The sequence below is a fragment of the Canis aureus genome, chromosome 1, assembly GCF_053574225.1.
Source record: "Canis aureus isolate CA01 chromosome 1, VMU_Caureus_v.1.0, whole genome shotgun sequence".
Lineage (NCBI taxonomy): Eukaryota > Metazoa > Chordata > Mammalia > Carnivora > Canidae > Canis > Canis aureus.
In genome coordinates, this window is record NC_135611.1 from 92,668,439 (window position 1) to 92,689,953 (window position 21,515).

Sequence of the window (21,515 nt, forward strand, 5' to 3'; positions counted from 1 at the left end):
TCCCTAAAATTCATTCTCCCCAAAAAAGAAGAGTCAGAAATCTAGTTGACAAGAATCCTGACAAGTTCAAGGGGAATGTGGAACAATAAAGACCTCACCTCCACATTTCAGTCCATTGCCAAACCCACGTGCTACATCAGCGGTGTCCATGACTTTTCAGTCCATTCTAAAGCAGCCTGCCATAACTCTCATTTGTTAGCAACTCCAAACTATCTAAACCTAATAGCCACCATATCAAACTTCTCTTAACCAATTCGACCCAAAAAGTTCATAAAAGTATTGTTAGTTGTCCCAGGCCCTAAGAAGTCTGCACCTATGTATGCTACACTGCACTGGTTTCAATCTATCTGGATCCAAGCCCCCCAACCAACTGCTTTGAAATTAAAATTCCAATGGAGGGGGGCACCTGGGTGGTTCAACATCTGTGAAGCATCTGCCTTTGGCTCCAGTCATGATCTCAGGGTCCTGGGATCAAGCCCTGTAATACTGTAACTAATAACGCTCTCCCCCAAAGAGTGGATGTAAAAATTAAGTGACATGAAACAGGAAAGAGCCGATCTAAAAATTAAATGCCATGGTATACCTTGCACACAGGCGTACACTCAACACACTTGTTTCCCTCCATCATGTACTGGGTTACTGTTTCCAGGCTCTTCAGGTACGGGATTTATCACCTCTACCTAGAACCCTGGAGAAGATGCTCAGCTTCTCACATGCACCCTGGCAATCTTTGCCAACCTCAGGATGTACCAGCGACCCTCACCCAGAACCTTTCTTTCACGATTTCCCCATCTCTACACTCGGCTTCATCCCTCTCAGGGCTTTCCAGCTATTTTCATTTTAGGGCTCCCTGGGCATCTCCGACACACTCAGTTTTCCTGTGCCCTGAGTTACGTTTGCTTATTCATCAGAGGCTGCTTCATTTACCTTCGCTTCAGTTTTTCACCTGCCTGGTTCTTTTCCTCATTAGTGCTGTGCTGGTTACTAATTGCAATTGCATACTAGGCATTGAATTTGAGGATATTCTATTTACACTGATTTAGAAGACTTCTTTACAATTAAACTAAGAGAAAAATTAAAATATAATAGATGAGGACAAACAGGGATATCAATAGCCCAGCAACATACACATACACACACACACATACACACACCCAGTTAATTCTCAGAAGAGGATTTGGTTTTTTACAATCAACATACATTTTATGCATGTGTCTATCAGAGCCTGTGATTCTTCTGACCCGGATGCTTGATAAGCTGTAACAGTTTACCTTTCTTATTAAAATGGGAGACGCTGAAGAGTAAAAGGGAATGCTTGCAGGCAAAACATGAAACTAAGAAATAAGCATTCAAGAAATGTTCATCAATACTACTAAAATTGCAAATATATACCTACAAATCCCTTTCAAACCCCTCAAAAAGAGTTGTCTGACCTATCAGCAAAAACCTCAGATTAAGAAAATCTCAATTCTAGAGTTACGCCAGATCTCTAATAAGGAATATTCCTCTGAAATAACACAAATCAGTTAGTGCCACTGTCCAGATATTTTCACTATACTCAAGTCATTTTTTGTTGTTGTTGTTGTTGTTGTTGGGTTTTGTTTGATTTTTGTTTTTGTTTTGTTTTGCTTTCCCTTAATATTCTCTCCCAATCCCCTGTTGGATACACAAATTTAAAAAGCTTAGTGATACAAAATAAAGTATTATTCTTTACATAAATATAAATTACATGTCTTTCCATAGACTCCATGCTTGCTAATTTTCCTAATGTAGTACAAAGTCTTTCCACTATCCTCGAATTAATCCCAACCTGCTTCGAATTACCATGTTTTGAAGTTCTGCCTCAGGTTCTGGTCAAGGATAAAATGCCATGAAGGACAGGTGGCTTTTTTAAAGTAACAGGAAAGAGTAATAAAATAATTACTTCTTAGAATTTTACTTAAAAATTCTCAAGCTCATTCTATTCAATTCAGGTAAATTTTATACTCCAGCAATATAAGTTATTGCAAAAAAAATTAATTCAACACTCATGAAACAACGGCTAAAACCTTTTCTACTAAATATCCGATTTTAAAAGAGCTACTACAACTGGCACCAGATCTTGGTTTCTGAGACCATTTTCCAATAAAAGGAACCAACACTCTTTGGAGAAATGTTTCTAAGAGTGGAGCAGAAAATACGGGGGTGAATCTAATGCATCCTAAAGTACCAGACACTAAAGAAGTACTCAAAACAAAAACAAAAACCCACAATGAGGGCATGTCAAAGGACACTGGGGCTAATTAAAAAGCTCCCAATGACCAAAGCTGGAACAATTTTGAACAATAAAATAAAATGGTATTGCACTAGAACCAAAATATAAAATGAATATCCACAAATCCATACTTTATTAATAAATGACTGATTAAACAGGAGAGTAGAAACAAGTAACATGCAGAAGTATCACAAATAATTTATGAAGATACTCCACCCTCAAGGGAGTGGAACATGACTCCCCATTCCTTACATGTGAGCTGCGCATACTGGTTTCCTCCAAAGAGTACAGTCTGGAAAGGGGGAATAAAGAGTAACCTTATCATGGTGAAACCTGTTGATGATATGGGAAACTGGGTGTGAGGTATGCAGGAGCTCTCTGTACGATCTTTGTAAGCTTTCTGTAAATTTGCATCCATTCTAAAATTAAAAATGTAAAGGTTAAGAAAAATCTGCTATTGCCGTCGGCTTTCTGAAGTTTGCTATCTAGCTCACCTGTAGAAACTCAATTAGAGACCACTTCAATTGTACAATCGCTCACAACACTCTCAAATCCAGAGGTCACTTGCACTGCAGTAAAACAGAAAGATGAGAGACACCACCCTGCATTGTGAGTACTGCTCTACATGCAACTATTAGTGGGATGGAAATAACCAATCTCCTCATCTATAAAATGGGGCCAACCTGCTTGCAGGGCTGTGTGACTACCATGGGGAGACAGCTAATGTGCTGGCCTGGCCACAGCCTCATCAGAGTGCCCCATCTGCATTCAGTTCTGCTTTCTCCAGCTCGGGCCCCCTCTGACATCCACCCCAGGGGCCAGCCCTGGCAGCTTCTAGTTTGTTTCTTTAGGCACGATGATCAAATGTCATTTTTTTCTTCCAAAAATCAATTCATGCTAACTCTATCTCTGGAAGAATAACTAGAAATTAGACACAGTGGTTGCTTCTTTGTGGGAGAGCAGGAGGCTAGAGTGGGAGGGAGATATGATTTGCACTGTATATACTCTTGAGCTACCTGAGTTATTTTTTACTATGTGTATGCATTAGCTATTTAAAAACTTATGACAAAGGCAACAACAAGCAATCTATTACTCAGGGACTGCTATCATTTACTTATTTCTATCTTCATGTTAGCTATCTGTGTGTTATATCCTTTTAATATAGTACCATAGCAAAGGCAAGAAGCATGGCTCCAGGAGATTAGTCTAAAATGATTTCAATCAACTTCTTTTGTAGCAAATTAGCTGTTTCAAAATAGCATAGCAGCCTTAGAATCAGAAGTGACTTGGAATGGAACCCAGGCCCCGTGAGTGAACCTCACCAAAGACCAGCTTCTATAACACTGGAATAACGACACCCACGCTTCACATGGGTGTTGGAAAGATTAAGGAAATATGTGTAAAATCCTCAGCATAGTGCCTGGTCCATCTATTACTGTCATTATAGGTATCAATGGAAGACTGGGAAGATCTGATTTCTCACTCAGATGTGTCTTCTACTCAGTTATGGATCTAGAAGCAACTTTCAAAGTTCAAAACCTCTAAAATGCAGTTGGTTTTCAGCAATTATTCCTAGTTCCCTAAAGAAAATGTGTTAAATAAAATGAACAGCATTTCCCTCTCTTACACACAAACTTCTCAACTCATAAGAAACATGCAAGAATAGTACGCTACTGGTAATATATTTAGAATTGAGTAATTCTTATAACCATCAAAACAACAAAATACTCAAAGACAGTAACATTTAACACTTGATTAAATGTGTAGAATGCTACAGCTGAAGTTGTCAGAAGATTGCATAAGTTTAAAATTTTAAGTTATATTCGCATCCTGGCCTTTTGCCTTAGTTTACTGCACAAAGGCATGTCATATTTTACCAAGACACAGATTTCTGAGATTAGTGGTAACATATGTAAATAACCTAAATAAAAAGGCAGGTGAGAGCGATGCATATAAACTAAGATTTTAGGTATTCATTAAATATTTCTCAAGTAGACTTTGCGTGCATAAATAACATGAATAAATAACATGCAACCAAAGCATTTTCCCTTTGATGAGTTATTAGAAATATTATTCCCTACCTAGCTGTCTAAAAAATAGCTACATATTTTATCCTGATTTTATTGTGGGTTTTCAACTGAAGCACTTCAAAAACGAACAGTATATTTCCATTCACAAGATCTTTTGTGTATTTTGCATGGACATACACACACACACACACACACGCACGTATACACAGGCAACACTCCAGGGCGGAAATATACATGTATGTCTGTGGACTTGAGTATAATTTAAGATATGAAAGCACTACCTTACCAAAAGATATTTTTGAAAAATTTTTATGCTTTCTAATAAGTTTTTGCTTTAGGGTTTTGCCACAAGATTCATTAAAGCCACTTCTTGCTTTTGAGGTCACACATGACAAAAACATCTCATGTATATCCGATCTAAAAATCACACGAAGCAACTTGACTGCTACCAGAAAGTTGAAAAGTATGGAGTCATTATAAATTTTCAGACTGTGCCTGTTAGGGAATGCCCCAAGACAACTGGGAAGAGGAACAGGGATCTGAAGTTATAATGATAAAAATCTTGTCTTTAAAGATTTATTTGAGAGAGAGAGTGTGTGAGAATGAGTAGGGGGAGGGGCAGAGAGAGACAGACTCTCCAACAGACTCCCTACTGAGCACAGAGTCCCATCTGGGACTTGATCTCACAACCCTGAGATCATGACCTGAGTGGAAATCAAGTCAGAAGCCAGGGGTCCCAACAATGATGAAAATCCTAAATATTTCCAAATAGACTAGAAAACACTTAAGAAACTCCATTCCAGGGACACCTGGGTGGCTCAGTGGTTGAGCATCTGCCTTCGGCTCAGGTCGAAGTTCTGGGATCAAGTTCTGCATCAGGCTCCCTGTGGGACCCTGCTTCTCCCTCTGCCTGTGTCTCTGCCTCTCTCTGTGTCTCTCACGAATAAATAAATAAAATCTTCAAAAAAAAAAAAAAAAACCCTCCATTCCATTACTAGATCTCCCAGTCCGACAATGGCCATTGTTGATTTTTTTTTTCTCGATTCTTCCATTTTATGTAACACTTCACAGTTTGTAAGTCATTCACAAGAATCATCTACTCCTGACATGACCTGTAAGCAAAAAGTTGCAGTTACTTCAGGGACAGGCCACCAAACTAGCAAGTGGCAAAACCGGGATGTGTACCCACACCTTCTATCCCCAAATGGAGTGCGCTCCCCACCCCACCCCCACCCCACAGCTGGACTCCCTTTCTAGGGCAGCTCCTGATTCTGGATTCCTGCAGCACAACTCCACATCCATGGTCTGCAATCCTTCCTCAGGTGGTTTATCACATCCTCTCTGGCCCCAAGCCTGTCATCTCCCCACATGGCAGCCACAGGTGCCATCCCAAATTTAAATCAGTCTTCTAGAAAACACTAGCAAATGCTTTTCACTGTTTCTAGACACAGAATAAACTTCTTACCAGTTTTCAAAGGCTGAGTGTCTGGAACCTTTCTTCACTTTCTGGTTTGGTGTGTATTCTCTGTGCACTGGACAGGCTCCTTTGTTCTGGATCCCAATCATCCTTTCATCTGGCTCATGTACATGCTTTCTCACCTCCAGCCTCACTTCCTCAAGCAAGCAGCAAGCTTACTGACCAAAGCAAGTGTCCCGACTATACACGCTCAGGGTGTCAGCACCTCTACCTCATTGCTGTAACCATACATAGCTGCAATTTACATTTCCTTGTGTCACCATTTAGTTAATGTCCGACTTTTCCCCCAGACTGTCAGTGATGCAGAGTGTAAAGATGAGGTCACTTTCTGTTCCAAGTCACTTCTCTATCTCGGATGCCTGGCACAATTTCCAGCCCCACAGTAGGTACTAGCCACTTTCTTTTAAAAGCTAAACAAATATGGAACTCAGGCAAACTCTTCTTTTGGCTTTTAAATATTTGAAAATACCTATTATTCTGATGATTCCTCACTCTACACACATAGACACAAAAGTTAAGTTTTAATAAGGAAACCATGCTGATTCTTTGAAACAGTCCTTTTACGACAAAGCAGCCAGGTACTTCCTAAAACCTGTAAGCTATAAATGAATATAATGGTATTTTCTCACCAGCAGAGACTGTACCTTCTCCATTCCAGACACTGCACTTGTATAAAAACAAGTCTATACCTGGAACATGGCAGTAATGGTTATATCACAAATTGTCAGGTCTTCTTCATATGAAATGCTCTTAAAATTCTCGACTAGTGTGATAATTTGACAAACCCACATGCAGAGTTTTACATTAAACACTGTTATAGGCCATTTCAGTTTCAGTTAGTCATTTCAGATGGCCAAGCTTTTTTTCAGTCCTGATTCCCTCACCCAAACTATTAGCTTTCACTCCCAGCTTTATCTGATATGCAAATGTGATGGAACCATTTCATCGAAATTGGTGATAAAAATGATTAATAGGACAAAGTGAAAGAAACAGCCATATCATGGCACTAGAAATACCTCTCTCCTAGCTGACATCAATCCATTCATCAAATTTTTTCAACCATCTATGAATCTGCCTGTCCTCATAAAACAGCCCCTAATTTGACCTTCTACCTCCTAAACACTATCACGAGACACTGTCTGAAGCCTTGCAAAATCAACTTACTCCACCTAGACAGTAAAAAAGCTACACAAACTTAACATGACACATTCCAAGTCAACCCACGTGATCTCCAGAGGATTGCCTCTTTCTACGTAAGTCTTCAACAAAGTGTTTAATAATCAAGTAAAGAATTGTCTAAGGATAGATATGAAACCCATAATCTTACAGTTGCAGAATTCTACTTTTACCCTTCTTTTTTGCAAATAAAAACAGTATCTGCATGATAGTCTTTTGGAACCTCTGGTACTGATCATAACTGTTGAAAGATGACTGAACCATTCATTTCTGCAGGACATTCAATCTCAAGGCATTAACTGGTAGAAAGCATCAAAGTGTTTTCTCCCCAGTGTCCCACCTTCCTTGAATTTGAATCCCCCTGCTACCATCATTAGTCTCCTTCACTGAATTTGAATAGCATTTTCTTTCAATAGAGAAGTGGAAACCAACCCAGGAGTTCCCCAAATCTGCCTTTGTTCCAATATCCAGTATTACACCATCTGTCCCAAGCAGCAATTTATGCTTTTTCTTGCTTTTAACTTCATGGTTTGAACATAACATGTTGTGGTCCTTAGCATCTTCAGAAGCCTCAACTCATTTTAAGATTCAGCCTCCTGAACAGTCCTCTCCCTAATACTACTTTAGTACTTGTGTTCTAACCTATCCTTACGTATGAGAATCATGTGCTCATATTGGCAGTATTTCACTTTAGAGAACCTACACACACTTCATTTATTCAGTAAGGGTTTTATTGCTTGCCAAATATAAGCGATTCACCACACTAAAGCAAAGGATACAAAAATACTTAAGATTTGGTACCTGCCTTCAAAAATTCCGGGGCGGGGGATAGACTTTTAGGCAGAAATACAGACTTCTACATAGCTAAGATGAAAAAAATGCTGAAGTCTTCAAATCTTCACCAAGGAAAAGCTAGGATTGAGTCCTACAGAGTAAGGAAGTGGTCATTAAAAGACTGGAAATATGCACAAAACCACAGAAATATAAAAAGTATACTGTCTTCATATAACAGTGATTGATGTAGCTGGAATTTAAGTTGTGTGGAGTACAAGAGATAGCCCCAAAACATGGAGTCAATTATGAAAAGGCCCTGTAATCGAGTTGTCCAACACAAAAGATAAATAAAATGAAGCAGATATGTTCTACAGAATACCCGGCAGTAGTTAGAAGAAACCAAGATGTACACCTGATGACATGCAGATCTTTAAAACAGTGAAGACCAACTAAATAATGTCTAGAGCATAACCAGTAATGCAGAGTTAAAATGCATGCATACCCAGTGTTTGCGTGCATATACAATAAATCTAAGTGTTTAACAAGACATATTCAAAGAATGGGATTCAGATTTAAAAAACATGAAAATCGTTATCTATGGAGAGAGAATGTAATGAGGATGGGAGATGGGAAACAAACAGTGTAATGGGGATGGGAGATGGGCTTTTTTCTTTTTTTTTTTAAGTGTACATGCATTTGTTTGAAGTCCAAAGACATCAAAAAAACTTATAGTTTTCCTATAAGTGACATAAGTTTTCAAATCTGGGAATGGCAAAACCAAATGTGGGTGGTATTTAGAAAATTTTGCCCAGTATGAAGTAAAAGCCCTTTAGCTATAGTTTCTTCTAGAGTCAAAGAGCATAGATTCGTTATCCTTTTTCTGCACATGCTGAGTAGATCTTTAGCATTCTTTAAGGAAAGGCTAGGTATTGGTAAACAGACAATATGTGATGATGGATGCAGAATGTTTGGTAACAGGTCCAGGTGAAGATGAGGTTCGTCAGGGAATCAACCACTACAATAACAGCAGTATCTTAAGGCCCAAATTTGGGCTACTATCTTTTAGGAATAATTTTGAAAACATTCCTGTGCTGCAATAGATGCTGGACTAAATAAATACTAAGGGTTTTGCAAGCTGAAGGTCTATTCCATTTTCTTATAAATGTGCCAGAAGCAAGGAGAAATTAAAACAAAGCCTCACTGAGTACATCTTGGGAGCTCAAAGCAGGGATCCCTGTAATAAACTCATACAAGCCCTATCACTTGAGAGATGAATCTTGCATTACCAAGAACTGCTTCATCTGTACAGACAGACTTTCTATAGAACTGTAACTGAACACTGCAGGCAATACGCCAACATTTTTAAATTTCATCAAGCTCTAGTGCCAGGTGACAATTGTTTGCTGTGACATGATTTATGCAACACATTTCATCCACTTATCTTAGAATCAAAGGCATGTTACCAAAGGGTTCTCATTCAGATAAACAGGAATGATTTCTAACCCAATCACATCTGTGAAAAGTGAAAAACACACCTGGGAAGTTCCAGGAAGAGAGCCTACTGATTAAATTTTGAGAATAAAGAACTTAAAGCCATAAAGCTGGCACCCTTACTGGATCTTCCTCAATTGTGAAGACACGGTTTTTCATTTGGATGCAAAAAGCTGACCAAAATGCAACCAGAATAAAAAAATATATTTTAAAAATTTTAAGTGATACGTGCAAATGATATACAACATGGTTAACAATACTCTCTAGCAGGATTTCACAGAGCTAGTACCTTACCTCTCATCCTCCCAAGTTTAAGAGGATTATTAGAGGCAAAAAAAAAAAAAAAAAGCCCTCAAACAGTACATCACTAATATTATTACAATATATTATATTACAATATATTAGGAGCTAGTCCACTACCCAAAAAAGCTCCAAGAGGCTGCTCACCATTTTGTTGCCATTTCCAAATATACAAACTCCTGTTTCTACTAGGGAGAAATGAAGATACTTAGGTATCCCTTAACCAATTTCCTAACCAGCAACATATTTTTACTATATGTGCAACAGAGAACTACAATGCCTTCCAATGCTTCTACTGTATTCTCACTCTGATGCAGTGAAATGTAGTTAATGGTTCCAACAAAATGATTTCTCTTGTACAATGACAGATCATTGTAATCTACAAAATCTGACATTTTCCAGTGAATTCTGACATCCATCCCTGAGACTTACCTTTTTTTTCTTATTTTCTTACTTTCACTAATATCCATTTAAATATATGTTATAGTAATAGTCTCACTGCTGCCTTCAACAGAGTCATTTGTAACTTCACTTATGTCACTCCCTACAGTAAATAAATGTAAATACAACTCATGAGGCGAGATACTGCATAAAATATAATCATGCAAAGTTATCAACAATAGGCTTAATGATTTAGTTTATAGCTACTGATTCTTGTATCTTAAATCATCACGTAGGTGGTATTACTACAAGGTAAGCATTTAGCAAATTTACACAGGAGAGAAATTTCAAGTTCATGATTGTTATGAGAGGAAACATAAAAAAGGATCTATTTAAGCACCTTATGAAATTCTACTTCATATAATTTAAACTTTTCTGGTAGTTTTAAAATCTCATTATTCTATGGAACACTGTAAATATTTACAAAATCAAGAATATGCTAGGTGATTTACAGGGCATAAAGTTTCTCCTAAGTGGGGTTTAAGGGTACTTACAGTCTGACATATGTAGCAAATGTCTTTAAATCTTATAGCAAAGTTCATATTTTAGTATTCTTGAAAGTCCATAAGAGAAGAACAAACTATTTCCATGGCATGAAAACATAAATTGAGTTTTGTGTTTCTTTATTAAACATTCTAGTTCGTCATTTTCATTCACTCAATTTAATTTCTCAACCCTTGGAAACAATTTTAACAGATACTGTGTTATTCAATAAAAGCATTTGTCATTCTGATCCTAAAGTTCAAAGAACATGCTTTGGATAAAGACAGAATAGTTTTAACACCAACATGGAAAAAGCCATTCAGCAAAGTCAATAAAAGTGATGACTAAATAACTAGAATATATCTACCAGTTTTCTCATCTGAAAAGGTATGACTTAAGAACTACTGCACTTTCAAGGAATAGGTTCTTGCTGAAGTACAATTAGAACAATATTCTACTAGATCAAAGTTTTGTTTTTTTTTTTAAATTCACACTGTAACATAACAATTACCACTGACAAGTCTGTTAAGGAGCTGAAATATAAACAAAGCATGACTTAATGAGAATCTACAAGGGATTTTCCAAAATATTTTATAAACAAAAATAAATGGAAGTATTAACATCTCTGTGAAATGCACTACCATATCTCATATATATTGTTTAGGAATATTAAAATCATATCCAAAGTTATTAAATTTTTAATTTGCACATCAAGTTTTACAAACACCTGTATGAATATACTGCTATTTTGGTTTTAGCTGCAAATAACCATTTGGAGAATATCTGAAAGGAAGAACATGCCCTTTATCCTACATTAATTTTTTTTTTTTTTTAATTCATGAGAAACAGGGAGAGAGGGGCAGAAACACTGGCAGAGAGAGAAGCAGGTTCCCTGCAGGGAGCCCAATGTGGAACTTGATCCCAGGACCCCGGGATCAGGACCTGAGCCAAAGGCAGATGCTCAACCGCCAAGCCACCCAGGTGCCCCTACATTAAATATTTCTTATTTCAAGAGTTAGGTCATCAGAATAACAGTGAATATCAGTATTTCCCAAATTCTAAGGCAAAAATAAGAGATAAGGAAACATTCCCTAACTCATTTTATGAGGCAAGATTACCTTGATGTTTTTTAAATGACAAAAACAAGAAAATTTTACTACCAATATTCCTCAGAAAAACAGATGCAAAAATACCTGTAACAAAATGCTAACAAATCAAACCTAGTGACATGTAAAAAAAAAGAAAATGCAATGAATCATGGCAAAATGAGACATTCCAGAATTCAAAATTGCTTTATCATTAGAATATCAATCGCGGTAATTTACCAAGTTAACAGACTAAGAGAAAAAGCATAGGATCATCTCAATTTAACACTCACTCATAAATAAAAAATCCCAGCAAACTGGCAGTAGAAATGAACTTCCTCAACCTAAGAAAGGGCATCTACAAAGAAGCTACAGCTAACGGTATACTTAATGGTGAAAGACAAAGTTTTATTCTAAGATCAGGAAGAGGACCAGGATATCCTCTCTTAATGTTTCGATCCAATACTGTAGGTCCTAATCAATGCAATAAGGCAAGAAAGATGAATAAAGGGCAGACAAATCAGAAAAGAGGAAGTAAAACCATCTTTATTTGCAGACATCATGATTATCTATGCAGAAAATCCTAAGGTATTTTTTTTAAAAAAAGCTGTTAGGAATAAGTACATTTAGTAACATTACAAGGTTATAAGGTAACATATAAAAAAAGTCAAATATATTTTCATACCAGCCATACTGTATTTCAATACTATTGAAATTTACAGCATAAATTATTTACAATAGTATCAAATATATGATATAGCTGGTGGTAAACTTAACAAAAACTGTATGAAAGAAATTGGAAACATAAGGAAGAGAAATTAAAGAAGACCTAAATAAATAGATATATCATGTTTATGATCATAATACCCAATATAACTAAAATATGAATTTTTGTGAAGTTGATTTATAGAGTCAACACAATTGCAATGAAAATTTAGGGTTTTTTTGTGGATTTTGACAAGCAAAATATGCAAATGCAAAGGATGTAAAAATAACCACAATAACTTTGAAATGCAAGACAAGGTGAAAGAAATTATAGATTACCTAATTTTAAGACTATGTAAGGCTACAGTAATCAAGAAAGTAGGGAACTAACATAAAGACAGTAATTTAAAAAACTGGTGGGGCACATGGGTGGCACAGTTGGTTAAGAGTCCGACTCTTGATTTTGGCTTAGGTCATGATCTCAGGGTCATGAGATCAAGCCTCATATAGGGTTCTACACTCAACATGGGATCTCCTTGAGAGTCTCTCTCTCAAGATCCCTGGGTGGCTCAGCGGTTTAGCGCCTGCCTTTGGCCCAGGGCGTGATCCTGGACTCCCCAGGATCGAGTCCCACATCAGGCTCTCTGCATGGAGCCTGCTTCTCCCTCTGCTTGTATCTCTCTCTCTCTCTCTCTCTCTCTCTCTCTCTCTCATAAATAAATAAATAAATACAATCTTTAAAATAAAATTTTTAAAAAAAGAGTCTCTCTCTCCCTCTCCTGCCACAACCTCCCTCTTGCTTGCACACACTCTGTCTCTCAAATAAATAATGAATCTTAAAATAAAATTGGAACAGAAATACACCCATACTTACATGGTCAATTGGTTTTCAATAAAGCTGTCAAGGTAACTCAATGAAGAAATTATAGTCTTTTCAACAAATGGTGGGGGTAAAACTGGATATTCATATGGAAAGATATGAAACTTATCTCACACCATATATAAAAATTAACTCAAAAGGTATTATAGCTCTAAAAGAAGATTACAAACTCCTAGAAGATAACATGAGGCGATTTAAGTGACATTGTTAGACAAAAATTTTTCATCTTCCACAAAAAAAAAAAAAAAACCCAAGAAGAAAAGTGATAAACTTTATCCTTATGAGACTTTTGTTCTTTGAAAGGACAAATTCAAGAAAACAAAAGTGCAAACCCACAGATGGCGGGGAAAAAGTTTGCAAAGCATAATTCTGATAAAGGATTTGTACCCAGGATATCTAAATATCTAAAAAGAAATAAATAAGAAGGAGATAAAAAATATGATTTTTAAAAAATAGGTAAATGGTTTGGACATTAACAAAAACAATATTCAAATGACCAATAAGCACATGACAAGAAGCTCAACATCATTAGTCATTTTAGAGAAATACAAATTAAAACTACAATGAGTTACCGCTACTTAGTCATGGAATGATAGCTAAAATTAAAAGCACTGTCAATCCCACGTGCTTCAAGGACACAGAACAGCTGGAACACTTACATCCAACCAACAGGGATGCAAAATGGCACAGCTATGTTGGAAAACAGACTACCAACTACTTAAAAATTAAACATACCCTTATCATATGACTCCACAGTCAATTATTCACTTACCTGAGTGAAATAAAACATATGCCAAAACACTTGTACTAAACATACATAACAGCTTTCTTCCAAATAGCCAGAAACCACAGACAATCCAAATACCCATCAATTAGTGAACAGAATGAAAAAAAAAAGTGTGGTAGAGCTACACAGTGAAACACCACTCAGGAATGAAAAGATATAAACTGCATGCTTCATGTACAATATAAATTTAGGTACAATCTAAAGGCAGTACAGAACCTATATACTATGTGATTCCATGTATAGGAAATCCTAGAAAAGGCAAGACAATAATGGACATAACACATATCTGTGGTCACCAGAGGCCAGGGGATGGAGTAGAGGATCAATTACAAAGAAAAGGAACAAGTCTTTTGCAGTGATGAAAATGTCGTGTTTCTTGATTGTGACAGTGGTTACAGGACTGAATACAATTGCCAAAACTCATCAAACTGTACACTTTAGTTGGGGAATTATATTGAATGCAAACTGCACATCCATAAAGCCAGTTAAAAAATATAGCAAACATATACTGAAGATGCACACTGGTAGAAATTTCTAATAACTAACTTACCTATCCAAGAAAGAATGGCACTTTGTTTGATTTGAATATATAAAAAATGTCAATGCAAAAAAATAAAAATAAAAAAAAGACAAACCAAAAAAAAAAATCAAAAAAGGTATCAGTGGAAAAGCCAGTCTCTCCCTCAATCCTACAATTTCTATACCCTTTTATTTCATTTATACTCACAAGGAAACTATACTACAATATGAGGATTTGCTTACTAAGGTATCTATATTTTAAAGGATGCTTTATTAAAGTAGAAGACTCTTTAACTGATAATAACATATCGGTCACACTTTTCCAGAGGGAGATCTTCCCCAAAGCCCTGCGGTCTCTCCAGACTTTACCCTATAAATCAGAGTATCAGTGGTCTGTCAGAATCACGTATTCCATGCCTAACAACCGCCAATCCTTGTTCTAAACTTTTAAATCCCGGCAAATACAATGTAAACCATTACTTATCAATATGTCAACTTGGATATATTACAAGTCACATTAAAATATCCTTAAAGAGGGGTGCCTGAGTGGCTCAGTTGGTAAAGTGTCTATCTTTGGCTCAGTTCATGATCCCAGGGTCTTGGGATTAAGACTCACACCGAGCTAAACAAAGTATTAAAAAAAAAAAAAGGGGGGGGGGGATGCCTGAGTGGTTCAGTGGTTGAGCATCTGCCTTTGGCTCAGGGCATGATCCCATGGTCCTGGGATCAAGCCCCACATTAGGTTCCCCGCACAGAGCCTGCTTCTCCCTCTGCCTGTGTCTCTGCTTCTGTGTGTCCCTGTTTTACTCTCTCATGAATAAATAAATATAATCTTAAAAAAAAAAGACTCACTTTGGGCGCCCTACTTGGCAGGGAGTCTGCTTCTCTCTCCCCCTCTGCTCCTATCCCCTGCTCATGCTCTTTCTCTCTCTCAATAAATAAAAATCTTTAAAAAATAATATCCTTAAAGAGTAATATAAAATCAAAGCTATTATTCCCATATTCCAGAAGCTTACAATACATGGGGTAAGAAAAGGCAGACACACAGGACACTTTTATTAATAATTAAGATATTAAATATACCAAAGTAGGGTGATGAGTAGTAAAGATCGCTATAGCTGAAAAGAAAGCAAAGTGGATAGAATGAGATGTGAGAGACCTGACCATTCCTGAACAAAGAGTTTGAAAAAAAAATGACAGAGCGTGAGACAGACAGAGCTTGAACTATGTGAACAACATTTTCAATGGAGAAAGTAGAGACTACTTACCTGAATTGGAAGATTAGAGAGAAGTACAAGATAAGGCTGGGAAAGATAGGATTCAATTATCCAAGAACACCTATGACATGCCAGGCAGAGTATAGAAATGGAGCTGTTTGGGAAGAAATTCTAGATTTAGGAATTTGGTCTTTTTACCCTGTCACAGTGAAAGTAATGGCAATTTCACATTCATTATCTCAACCAATCTTCACAACAAATGATTTAATTGAATGGAGAAACAGAGGCCTAGCAAAGTATTTTTATGCTTAAGATCATACAGCCAGAGCCAGAGCCAGGGTCAGGGCAAAAAAAAAAAAAAAAGCCCACTTCTTTTCTTTTTTCTATCCTCTATACAACTCAGCTCCTCTATTCAAGAAAACAATAAATCTTTTTTTTCTTAAGTGTGATGTGAGGGGCACCTGGCTAGCTCAGTCAATAGAGGATGTGACTCTTAATCTCAGGGTTGTGGGTTAGAGCCCTACGTTGGGCATGGAGCCCACTTAAAAAAATAAAATAAACAAAAGTCTGATTTGATATAAGCAATGTTTTAGCCAAACACATATGGTAATGTTATATGGGTTGAATTTCTAATTCTTTTTTTTTAAGATTTTATTTATTTATTCATGAGAGACACAGAGAGAGAGGCAGAGACACAGAGGGAGAAGCAGGCTCCATGCAGGGAGCCCCATGTGGGACTCCATCCCAGAACTCTAGGATCACGCCCGAGCCAAAGGCAGATGCTCAACCGCTGAGCCACCCAGGCATCCCTTGAATTTCTAATTCAAGGAAGCAAGGAGATGTAACTAGTCCTGCCTTATTATAATCCAGGGACAGTAGAAACAATAGGAATGAAAGTCATCATTCATGGAACTGTACAAAAGATTCAACTAGGTGTCTTGTTTGAAAATGCCAAGAGACTCAAAGATAACTAGGAGACCAGTAGAGCCACTGCTAAAATTGAAATGTCAACAGATGGAACTATTTTGTCATGGTAATTAACTACTGTGGCCAAATGATGCCCAAACACAAAGATATTAGTTCAAATATTACATGAGTCTCAACTCCTCAAACCAAAATAACCTAAGGTTTACTGCCACGGGATATCTTATTTACAGATATTTTTAATTGTGTATACTTAAAAAATCTAGACCATCTATCAACCCCCAGAGGTACCCATATTCATAAAGCCCAATAAGAGTTTAAACCCACTTTCTAGAAACCTCTAAGATAGTTGGTACACCTAATTCTAAAGAATTAATAAATACCTGTTTAATTAAATCTATCATTGAGTCAAGTCTTTCTTTCAGGGGATTGAGGTTATTTGCCAATCACAAGCAAATGCCCAAAGGTATGCAACTAAGAAAGTATTTTAAAATCTATAAAACGATTAAATCTATCCTACCTCTTAGACAGAAATTATTTCTCAGGGCAAGGTTACATTTTTAACTTCTCCCAAGATTCTAATGAATTCTATTCATCTATATTAGTTAATTGGCAAAGACATTAGACTAGTAGCTTAATAGCTACTTAATAGCTATAAATCAATATCCAACAGATAAAGTAGTCTTTAAAAGGGGATAACAAAGAGAGTTAGGACCAAGGAAGTGAGAGCTGAGCCCAAATAAAATCAAATCCAGGCTCCAATGAAAAAAAACCAGAGGTCAGTGTTGCTCTTTGCAACGGCCAGTAGAGGCTGCCAATGTACAAGGACATGTAAGGCTCCCCCTTCTACCCCACAGACACAGAAGGAGGTGTCACCAAAAGAAAAAGCATTTCCCTGGTATGATATGAAGACCAGCATTCGGAGCTCATCACAGAGCATTATTCAACAGCAATCACCAAGAGTCTTTTCAACCATAGCTGTTGGGCATGTGTCACAGAAACAAAGGAAATGCAGGGTATTTTGAGCACTTTTGAAAGACGATCACACTTTGCCACTCTCTGACCAAAAAAAACCATCAAGCCTTTTAGGAATACCTTTCCAGAGATAAAACTTCAGAGACGTGAAAACGGGTATTTTTCACTTAAGGATCGACACCTCATTTCTAGTCTTTAAATTCTCATTTGAATTGATGTATTATTTGGCTTTTCCAAATAAGATGAATCAGTTACAGCTGAAGGGAGATTTTCAGCTACTGTGTACAAAGTCGTAATGTGATCTACAATTTGGAAGTATCAATCTTAAATTAAGCAAATATTAATGTGCTTAATAAGAATTCCCTTCTATTCATCAATCAGGTGAAATTCTGTCTGTGTCCCTGACCCAAAGCCACGAGCATAAACACTCGAATGCACCAAGTGGCAATCACTTTTTAAAATTCATTTGGTGAATCTGCTCAACAATTTTAAGAATTATGTATCTGGCCCTTTTTGAGCTCCAAACACTGCTATTTCTTGTAGAGAGGAACTTTGCTGTCAATCACTGCTCGCGTTTGCCACGCAAATATGTGCTGCAGCTTCCACCTGTCACTCCTATTACATGTAATGTAGGCAGCTTAGCACTAAATCAATTTAAGGAACTGGAGAAGTTAAATACATACATTATTATTATGATGACAGAGAAGGCAATGAATGTCTTGCAGCTCCATTTGCTTTCTTTGTTAAGGAAGAAAAAGCTAATTATCTGTAGCTGTCAACCATGAAGACCCGGACCTATTTAAATCAACATTAGCCTTGGACAACCGAAAACATTTCTCATATTTTTGCCCGATTGTTTTCCTTTTGCCCAAAAGCATAATTTCATTACAAAATACTAAACATTCTGAAGGGCAATGTAAAAACAGGTTGAGGAAATGTAAAGCTACACATTTGTATCCCTTTTCACCAATTTAATATTCCCAAAAATTAACTGCCAGTTTTTTGTTAATATCCGTTCTCTAATTAATATAGCCAAAATTTCGACAGAGGTAATGCCTCTCCACACAAATTCATATTAAGAAAATCCAACTTCATAAGAGCCCACACACTACTGGGTACAATGAAATTATGTCACAGGTGATCAAGGAAGAAATTCTGTCCGTTTATTTAATTAATTAAGAGAGAGAAAGAGAAACACGGTCCATAGTTGAAATGCTGATAAGTGACAGAAAATTCACACTGAATCATGGGCTTCTGGTTTATCATTCCCTTTATTTACCGAGCTTCCTTTCTCCAGTCCAGTCCCATTAGAATCTAGAAGCAGGGGCACCTGGGTGGCTCAGTCAATTAAGCATCTGCCTTCAGTTCAGGTCACAATCCCAGGGTCCTGGGATCGAGCCTCGCATAGGGTTCTCTGCACAGGGGATGTCTGCTTCTCCCCTCTTCCCTCTGCTCCTCCCCCTGTTAGCGCTCTCTGGCTCTCTCTATATCTCTGCCAAATAAACAAATAATCTTAAGTAAAAAAAAAAAAAAAGAATCTAGAAGCAATAAGCAATTGATTTTGAATTTTCCCTTTTCAGAGTTAAGGATCAACCTGCGTATCCCAGGAAATCAAGTAAGAATTAAAAGAATATTCTTAACAAGTCAAAGAAAAACAAACCTATTGTCATCAATATATAAACTATAGAATAATCTCTTAACATTGTGCTTATAAAAGTACACAAAGGTCATTACTCTTGATTAGGACTGCAAATATCCTCTGCGTTTGTTCTTACTGAGTTTTCAGGGATAAAACATTATTTTCTGCTATTTTCTTTAGAAGAGACCTTCTCACTATGAAGGAGTATACTTCATAGTATTTTACAATTTCATATTGAAAAACCTGCCCATTTGACTTTCCAATGCATTTTAAACACATGTAACCCCTAATATAGGCAAAACCAACGCAAATAAATTGAAACTCAATAATGTAAGACAACAATTTGACAAATGGCCCAACACAATTATAGTTTTAAAAAAAAATAGCTCCATATGTAAGTCCCTAAACTAGCATCAAAGGGAAACCTTTTCTAACTATATCTGATACAACCCCATGATTCTGATTTGCCATAACTCCTCCTTGCAATCTTAAGGATCACAGTTTGTTGGAGACAGGGAGAAAAGATCAAGAATCATTAGTATAATTGATACAAAAAGCCAGCTCATCTCAGATCCCAAGAACCACATGTGAAAATGGCTAAGGTGTAGATACAGACATGGCTTTCACAGTAGGTAAATAAGTAAAGTAGGTACACCATGCCAAACACTAAGTACATTTCCCACTGTCCCAAAACTAGTAAATGACAGAATCAAGATTCCATCTTAGCTTTTGACAACAAAGCCCAGGCTCTTTTCACAACATGATACTACCTCCAAGCAGAATTCTTCTCTGGCTTTACATTTTTAGAAAACTGTATCAAGATTGCGAGATGGTTTTATCAGCCATTTTACCTATGTTCATTAACCGATGATTATTTTCCACTAACCACAAAGACATTGGTACTTTATATTTACTATTTGGAGCATGAGCCGGTATAGTAGGCACTGCCTTAAGCCTCCTAATTCGAGCCCAACTAGGCCAACCTGGTACCTTATTAGGAGATGACCAGATTTACAATGTAATCGTAACTGCCCATGCTTTCATAATAATTTTCTTTATGGTTATACCCATTATAATTGGAGGATTTGGAAATTGACTGGATCCACTAATAATTGGCACCCCAGACATGGCATTCCCCCGAATAAATAACATAAGTTTCTGACTGCTCCCCCCATCTTTTCTCCTATTGCTAGCATCCTCTATGGTAGAAGCAGGTGCAGGAACAGGATGAACTGAATACCCCCCACTAGCCGGCAACCTAGCCCACGCAGGAGCATCAGTAGATCTAACAATCTTCTCCTTACATCTAGCCGGAGTTCCTCTATTCTAGGGGCAATCATCTTTATTACTACTATTATTAATATAAAACCTCCAGCTATGTCTTTACAATTAATGATGCTGGTACCAGTGTTATTCCGTATGCACATAAACATGGCAGAAATGACAAAAATATGATTAGGAGGTAGACCTCTGTCTTAAAATAAGGAGGGTAAGATAGATGACCTTTAAGGGTCCTTCTAGCACTAACATTCTAATATTCTTTGGTTTATTTATCTTGTTAAAATATTTGGGAACAGATAAGAAGCCCTTGGCTATATCTTTTCTAGTTTTCTGGTCTGTTCAAGATAACATTATAATTCCCAAATCACCAAACTACTCAATCGCAGATCAATTCCAAATACAGGTCTGTCCTGCTCACACTCAGGACAGCTGTCATTATGTACTAGATGCCACCATAACCACAACATCCACTTGTACGTCACCGTGACTTCGTCACATGCTCTCTCATTTGGTTCTCAGAACAACCCTGTAATGAAATAAGGCAAGTAATACAATTTTGGCCTCATTTTACAAATGAGAAAACTGAGAGCCAGAGAACTTAAATCACTCTTACAGAGTACGGCAAAGCCAAGTCTTAAACACAGGTCTCTTGACTCCCAGCCCACTGTTTCTTCTGTTACTCTACTTCATTGTCAATTATAAGTTGGCTCTTTGAAACATCCTTGAAACATTTCTATGCCTGTCCTGTGTAACCTGGTCTCTCTAAACCCGAACTTCAAAGCGCAGAATTGAGCTCATGAAGGCTTTGTTTATGTGTGATACAGTAACTTATATTTCCAGGACGGAATTTTTATTTTCTAACATATTTGCCTAAGATTGTCAAAAAGATCTCCACTTGGACTTTGAATGATCAAGATTAAGATTTCTAATTATTAGAAAAATTCTATTTGAATCCCACCAGAAGAAAAGATGCCTAATTTGGGAGCTTCTCTTAATAGGACAGATAGTGGTACTGTCTCTGTCTTTAATTCCTCAGGATCTCTCTACCCAAATGCACTGCCATTACCGAAGGCCAGA

General features: G+C 37.1%; 1 protein-coding gene across 37 annotated transcripts in view; it reads right to left on the bottom strand.

Moving 5' to 3' along the window:
* RFX3 (regulatory factor X3) overlaps window positions 1-21,515 on the bottom strand; it is a 287,131-nt gene that overhangs the window by 213,529 nt on the left and 52,087 nt on the right. The window lies entirely within an intron of this gene.